The 8,901-nt window shown below is 32.8% G+C and overlaps 1 non-coding gene across 1 annotated transcript; it reads right to left on the reverse strand.

Annotated features, from left to right (window-relative positions):
• Positions 1-6,014: 6,014 nt before the first annotated feature.
• On the reverse strand, positions 6,015-6,086 carry Trnam-cau (transfer RNA methionine (anticodon CAU)). Its single transcript has one exon. It is a non-coding gene; the product is annotated as a tRNA-Met (tRNA).
• Between the last annotated feature and the right edge of the window lie 2,815 nt (positions 6,087-8,901).

Here is an 8,901-nt window from a genome sequence, read left to right on the forward strand (position 1 = left end):
ATGTATTTTACTTTTGATAATGTATTTATCAGTACCGGTGCTATTCGTCGACTAAAATGTCAATTTGCGTTGGAAATTTTCTAAAAACCTGAATAATTTGTACGAAAATGTAATTCTAATTATTAATTGTTAAAATTGTTATCACGATGGATCTCGTATGTTGAATAACATTAAAAAATGTCCAGCAAGTACGTCAAGTTAAGAGATCTGTATTATAAATTGTATGTACATACTTAATTTTATGAGAATGTAATGAATATATTTTTTAATACACTGTTTATTTTAACAACCGGCCCACTGTTTATTTCATTAGTTTCTCGGCGACGTTTGTTGGCAATACAGCGTAATGCTAAATGAAGATATATTGTCATACATGATTTTGATGATGCACAAATTATGCCCGTCACGGTATTCTGCAAAATTGGCAAACGGTACAGAGGACGAATCCTCGGTAGCACTCTAGGCAAATGCGATTCTCTTTGTGCTCTCGACTATTTTAATGGCAAGTTTTGCGGTCATCACTCAAACTCGCGGTTTACGGCAGCTGTGTAACCAAACTCCGAAGACGAATTTCGGGAAAATGAAAAAGACAAAAAATAAAAACAAGTTCGACAATTTCATACATTGACAAATTGGGCCGTTTATTTTGAAAATCACCTAAGTCCATTTAAACATTCAGAATTTTAAAATTCGATATTTAAGGAATTAGTGTTTGAATAAATTAATAAATATTGGTATCTGACATTAATTTATCTCATAGGATTGTACTTTTACTGGAAATAATTTATTCCAACTATAAACACTCTCGCGTCTTGGAGTTTCACATTTAGAAGAAGACTTGAATCACGTTGCCACCTATGGCAAAAAAAGAGAAAGCCCATTTCCAAAGAAATGTTTTACAAATGTGAGTGTCCATTTAAAATATGTTAAGATGTCTGCTGGAAATAATTTTTTTAAAATTGAGAAAGAACAGTACTTTCATATAAAATTGATGCGATTAGAAAATATCCGAAAATATCTGAGATCTCGAAAATTTGAAGAATTACCATGAGGTGGACAAGTTTAGACCAAATAAATATTTGAACACTCTTATCCATAAGATTATGAAAAGATTATGAGTTATCCGGCAATTCTCAAAATTTCTGAGAATTCTGGATATTTTCGGAATTCCGTATAGTTTCGGGATCGCGCACACACCTCTACACGCGATATAAGCGAAAATATCGGTGTAAAAATACACGCAGGTGTATATTAAAAATAAGCTAAGCGTAGAAAAGCGAGATATACAAAGTCTCCGAGACGCTGTCCATCAGTTTCTCGCAAAAAGGTTAGACCGTCTGGCAAGATTTAATATCCGTCTATCTGGGTCAAACGTAGAACCCTCTTGAAACACCAGAATCAGTTATTTATCCGATCCCAAGCAAAAGGGATTCCGAAAATTGGATCGGTCGATGAACCCAGACCCTTCTCAGAATTGAATAACTACCGTCTAGCTACTAATTTAACAGCATTTCAAATATCGTGTCTCGAGAATCGCTGCTGTTGAGAATCGCTAGTGTAATACATAATAAGAATCAACCGAATTATAACTATAAGTAATTATTTAATCAATTTTTAAGCGTTATCTTGTTTTTAGAACGATTTTGTTAATTTCGAATATAATTGTCGAAGACATTCAAATTCGATATCAGAAAATTTAAATAATATACAGAGGAACTGATTCTGTTATTTAACTGTAATGCGATACATATCCGAATATTTCCAGTATTTATGTCACTTATTACATTATTTACCGTAAGCTTATTATTACTTTTCAGTAATTAAATTGCGTACCTGGGAAGCTCGATAATTTTCCTGCAAACAACAATTTCCAATGAACTTGTAACATTTTACTAATCTGAATAATTCGATGGACAATGAGTGAGTTTACCGTAATTCTTGAACAATTTTTTCAGAAAGTGTTATTATTGGATAGAATTCCGATCAATTTCCGCCATAAATATCCAATAATTATTAAATCGTGATGAAATAAAAAAGATGAAATCTTAATCGAATAACAGTTTGAAAGAGTAATGGCGGTGGAAGATAACGCTGAAAAGGAAAAAGTTATTTACGACTTGAGCGTAACAAACCGAGAGAAACAAAATGCTGAAATAATCTCCAGCACGGATGAAAAAGAATAACCGCAAGTTTTAATAGGAGGCGTGTAATCGTGAGTGCTTTGTGAGTCGACGATTTCGTCTGGCTCATAATGGCACAATCGTGGTTCCACTAAATTGCGAAGTTCTTAATGTTTCGTTGGTAATTTATGACGTGCAGCGTGCACAAAGGAACGGGCACGTGCAAATTCGATGCTTGCGCTTAACGGTAACAATACGACACGCCAGGCCACGCGACCCCCGCGCCAGATTCGCTTCTTTCCAGCCATGAAAGTTCGCGTTTCTGCTAGTTTGACAAGCGGTCAAGCCACTTTGTCACGCATACGACGTGCTCACGTTAAATAATGCTGACCCCGGGTTACGCACTCGATCTCATTGATATTCCATTTATTAGAAGCGCGAACAAATACCATCGATGCTCGCGAGCTGGCGCCCGACTATAGTGGCCTCCTTACCTTTCATGGCCTTTTTGTGGGGCTTCGGTTCTTCGTAATGAAATTTTCTGCAAAAAACTGCATAAACGATCCAGAAAATTATTACCAGTGTATCACTTTATTGAATAGTGTTTATCTCTCATCTAATAAGTGTTTCGCTTATTTTTACATTGGACTCGACTTTAGTCTAACGCTTCATCGGTGTTTCAGTTTTGAATAAACAATTGTATATATTACTCGGTTCGTCTATTAAAAATGTACATATATGTATGTATAACTTCTTTAATTGTCGTCTTGTTATTAATCAAAAATTAAATTTAAATTGTAACTCTCTTTTGTATTTTCATATGAAGTATTATATTGTTTCATATAAAAAGATGATGAACTATTTTTACATTCTGGTTGACTCTAATCTTTCTATAGTGTATCGCCGCTGTATGAACCAGAATAATACAATAATGTTAACAATAACAGAGGTAATTTTAAACAGAAAATATATAATGCTGAAATAGAGCTAAACACGGATGCAAAATTTTAAAACATTTGATCCGTAAGAACTTAACCATTCTCTGCTTAAAAATAAATTCAAACTAAGTTTATTAATAATTGTTAATAAAAAAGATGGTGTTAATAATCACTAGAATTGCCGAACGTGTCAGAATGTCTTGTTTCTGATTTGCTTCTTTCGCGGTTACCGGAATTATAAGAATATTTCTATTAGCAATTTGTTGATACAAGTCTTTATTCAAATATACATATATATTGTAATTAAAATCGTACGTAGCTTGAATAAGTTCATTCTTGCAATTGCAAGTATAAACTACATACTTGATACTAGGATTAATATTACTGAAATTATGTCAACTTTGCGGATTTTTCACTTATTTGTTTTGGTTATAAATGCATGAAGTCCACAGCTCAGTTTATGGCAGCCATAGTTAACCTCATTCAACATCTGATGCACCTCCTCTTCATACATATTCATAAATATGTTATATTAAGGTCAACGCGTAATGATTAACATAAATAACGATTCAAATTTAGTCGAATTAGACGTTTGGAGCTATGAATCGGGATGGATATCAGATAAAAACGAGAATCGCAACTAATATAGTAAAAATTCCGTTCGAGTCATTCGTTCTCAAAATTATTATAACATATTATAATATGACAATAATAATTGTAATAATGTGGATATATTTGTACATAGTTTATTGACATATGCGTTCAAGTCCGACTCTCAAAATGCAATAGAGGAGGGGAGGGCATTTATTTCAAATACCACCGTATTCTTAAAAACCTGTCACGCGAGGTGAATAATTTTTATTTTCCACAAAGTTCCGCAGTCTAATCACAAGTGATCATACCGTAGGATATCGATGATTAGATGATGGATATTGCAAAGAGGTCACGAGTTTTCGATTTGTTTGACAAGAGATATTGAACCTGAGAATAAACGGTGTATTACTCGTACGTTTACCTGATTGCATCCTCATTGCACCTAAATCTGTGTGAACTAACACGCTCAGCATAACTGCTTTACTAGTTTTGTTCTTATTTTGGTAACTATCCAGTTGAAAATATCTTGAGGCTAAATGGTTATTTACGCGGAAATTGCTACCTCAATTACGTTTCTTACGTTTTTCATTCTTCCGGCCTTTGTTTACACATTCTACGAATCGAAGTTCTTCTTTCCGATGCCGCGATAATTTGTCTTGGAGAGAATTAAGTGGAAAGTATTTTTTTTAAGCTATTAACTCCGAGATAATTGTACGAAACAGAAATTAGATAAAGTTCAATTGTTTCTTTTAATATCTTTGACAAATTGAAAACAGTATAACAATATTATTAAATTATTTCCATGTCTTTACCATTTTATATTTTAGCTATAATATTTGCAATAAATGCACGAAATCTGCAGTATAATTATGAATATTGTATTTTTATTCATTTGATGCTTTGAATTAAGGTTATACATATACTCGTAAAACTGACAAAAGAAATTTCACTCACGTTTTTGTCAAAACTCGTTCAATTTCTAATGAATTAATCGTAATGTACATAATCGTATGCACCACACTTTTTATTTATTAATACAAGATGTTGATTAGCATTCTTTTAAAAAACTGCATTATGTTGTTCGACTTGTATGTATCTAACTCTGCAAAAAGTTTAATAATTTTGTTATAAAATAACTTTCAAATCCAGAATGATCCTTACATATTTTATTTATATAAGCTGATAGTTGAATTGATTAAACCTCGTTGATGCACTAAGAGAATTTTAACGACAAATCTCCAATATTAACGGTGTAATAACCGAATAATGTTACTAATATTTAAGTAATTAGATAAATGAACAAATAATACATTCTGCATAAAAAATAGCTGATAAAACATGCACAACCGATTTTACGAAACACTTTAACATGTAATCCTGAACGTATCTACCATAGAGTAGGGAAAATGTATTAAAGACGGCGCTGCCGGGTTGCTTGGAAAAATGAGCAATTCACATGAAGCAACCTCGGATGAGTAATACAATAATTAGTTACGGACTATTAGACCGAACAGAAAATACAACGTGGATCTTTCTTTCTGGCTTCATAATAGCGAACCCGTTTTAAATGACGCAAATATTTCCGGGACGATCCGACTCTTGTAAGCTCTTCGGTAAAGTCGACGTTAATGTGTATTATTACAACTATCCTGTGTTATCGTGCGTAATGTAACGCAATTACAGATTACGCTTAAATCTTCGCTGACGATGTAAATGAAAAGAACCATGCGCACGCCAGATGCTCTATTTTGTCGGGATAAAACGTCGGATGCATGAAAAACGTGGGACCATTAAAAAGCGAACATTTTCTGCTTCCTTATCATTTTCTTTTTTATACAATCGTGGGAAGCACCGCGCGGTAGTTTAACTGTTTTTCTGTCGAACGGCATTTCGGTCAAGGCGAGTTCTTTTTTTAAAAGCTGCCTTTGAAGTGATACTTCGCCAAGCGAATATGACACCCACCAAATTTACGTCCGTGAACTCTGCTGAACTCCTGAACTCATCTCATCTTTTCTTCGAGGACAATGACGACGGAATGGCATCCATCGTTGTGCGTGTCATTGCTCACCGGCTGTGTCTCGGGCTTACGGGACTTTAGGACGCACTCCCGCCTCTTTTTGCATTGCAAATTACGCGACCCGCAATTTAAACGCCCTCGCAATTGAATTAAAATCCCGAGAGGCGAGGTAAGGCACTGCGTACCCGTTAAGAAAGGAGATTCGACCGCATCGCATGCTAAAGGTCCTTAGGTTAATAGTTTTTGGATGTCGATCGTTTAAAAATTATGATTTTTATTGAATTTTACTGGAAAATGGGTTTATAAATGTTGGACAATGGAAAAAAAATGCAAAAAAGTGTCACCTAGCAGAGCGTGGTTTCGATCCACGGACCTCTGGGTTATGGGCCCAGCACGCTTCCACTGCGCCACTCTGCTTCTTGTTGTTTCATTCTGAATAGAACTATATAGTGTTGAATAAATATTACTGCGGCAACTGAAAACATAATGTAGAATAATTTAAATGAAATCACATGCATAATGATTGTCAAACATTTGAATTTTATTATCGAATCAAATTATTATCATTCGAATAATATTTGCGTAACACGATTTAATATTGCGGTTGCATTACTGATCCTTATATACATATAAAAGGAAACTAAATCAAAATCATACATGAAATTGTATTTCCTATATTTGATCGTTACCACAACTAAATTGTTTGGTTAAAATATGATACTGGTCTGAGAATAGTAATTCGAAGCAAGACAATTCGAATATAATAAATATAATACTTGAATCGTTTGTCGATTTAATTTTTTTCTTACACAATATACAAAAATTAAAGTAATTTGAATAAAAAATTACTTTAATAAAAAATTAAAGTAATTGAATAAAATTAAAGTAAAACAATTATAAAACAGTATAAACATTCAGTTAGTTTGTAAATTATAGTACATTAAACATTGACTAGTAACAACATCAAAACAATTTAAGAATGCCACAACAATGTTTTGCATTTATTGAAATTATTAACTATTTATCTACCGACAAATTTCTAATATGTAATTCTTTTAAAATCAAAGATCAACGGGTAAGAATTTCTTAAAATATTATTCAAAATGACAGTATTTAGATATTTGAATTAACGCAATGGAATAAATTCTTTTGAAATTAGTATTGACTGCCGTATTGGCCTATTAACTGACTTTTGATGAATAAAGTGTTAAGAGTACAAATAAAGTTTTACTTATCTTTCGTGTGCTTAACTTTACTGAACAATCAGCGCACACAGCTTTTCATATTACATTAACTTATTGTATTCTGTACTTTTAACTATTTAGCTGTTGCAATCTCTTTGAAAAGTGTGTATAATTATACTGTGCGTGATTCATTTTGTTTAAATGTTACACTTCTGTAAAATATATAATTTAACAAAGAATATCAATGTACTCTTCTTTACATATTATGATTGATGAATACTTAACTCGTCATGAGGGAAATTGTAACATTTTGTATTACTTGATGAATGTACTCGTTAAAAACGGGTGATTAGTTAGATTTTTGTATTTCTGCATGTGTTAAATTTATTATCTATTTTTATATTTCTTAAGTATCGCTATATATCGCTGACATTCATTTCATGAATATTAATTAATCGATAAGAATTTCGAAAGTTAATCAAGATATGCCATCAACGTCATCAAGAATTTATGTTTTCCTATAATGCTTTATTTCGAGTTCCAAAGAACTTGCGTGCAGATGGGAAACAACAATTAAGATAACTCCGGGAAAAAGCCATCTACCTCAATTGAAAACAACTTTGTTGCGATGCTACCTGCGTAAGCCCTGGAGCGTGTAATCTAACCGGTGGAACGTAGATCAACCACCTAAGTTGAAGTATGTAGTTGCAGCGGATGCAAATAAGTATCTTGGTCGATCCAGGTGCGCTCCCCTTTTAGGATCAGTAATCTTAAACGGGCCCCCACCTATGCGAGCCACGTGCTTGGATGCCAGCAATAAATCTACCTCATTCTTACGACCTATTACCGGTTAAATGACCCATCATCGGTGCAGTTAATTATTACATCAATACTTTATAATAATATATAATATGTAACATTATTAACACTCGTATTCGATTGACTGAGTCCAAGAGATTTCTGATATAAACAAAGATAACAACTGCGAGCAACATTAAAAGACAATTTACAAGAACGGTTGGAATATCTCGATCCTTGCTAACAAGTTTATGGTTTAACCCTTTGCACTCGGTTGTTCCCTCTCAGGGGACATCGTAATTCTAGTATATGACTAAACATTAAAGTTTATTAGCGATTTGCAACTATTTCTCGATGTCTACAAATTCATATAAATCGAATATTATTATAACAATATTATGTATACATATACATATATATTGTTCACTATATAATCATATAATTGTTTATAAGCGCTGGTAGGTAACATCCATGATGGCGCCGAGTGCTAAGGGTTAAGATCTAAACCTTAACTACGTAATTGTATCACGTGTTTCATAAAGTAGTACAACACTGAATTTAAATATTTGACTTAAATATTTAACCAGTTAATTGTTTGATATTTGTTTTATATTCGAGTATATTCGTCATAACAGGAAATGTTGCTATTTAGGAGGAATATATACTTTATACTATTGTATACTTTAATATTCTTTGTTATATTATATATTTTATAAAAGTGTTATATTTAAATGAAATACGAAGTCAAACATATACAGAGATGTATAAGAAATTGCAATAGCTAACTGATTAATTATTATCATTTATTTTTGCCATTTCCGTATTGTAACTTTCGTTGTCGACTAATATGTTTTAATTGAGTTTTAACTATGAAAAAGATTTATATTTGTGGAACATTGTGACTTGAAAAAACTATCGTATTTAACTTTTTTATGTAAGCATCCAATGAAAATGTAACACGTTGACGCCGACGCCGATGTTCACGATTTTCTCTGTGAGTCGGCGCCCGAAATTTAAGAAAATTAAATAATTATGTTAAGTTTATAATATTGAATTTCTATGTTTTTACTATTGAATATCTGTTTATAATGTTCAGACAAAATGACATAAACCTATTTTGTAGGTTTATTAAAATAAACAAATGTACGCAGCCCACGGGTCTGACACGCATGACCCACTGGTGGGCCAAGCCGTCGTCAACGTGCTAAAGAAATGCGTTTTGTAGATCTCGGTAAGTTATATGCATAGTG

The sequence above is a fragment of the Augochlora pura genome, chromosome 10, assembly GCF_028453695.1.
Source record: "Augochlora pura isolate Apur16 chromosome 10, APUR_v2.2.1, whole genome shotgun sequence".
NCBI classification, from domain to species: domain Eukaryota; kingdom Metazoa; phylum Arthropoda; class Insecta; order Hymenoptera; family Halictidae; genus Augochlora; species Augochlora pura.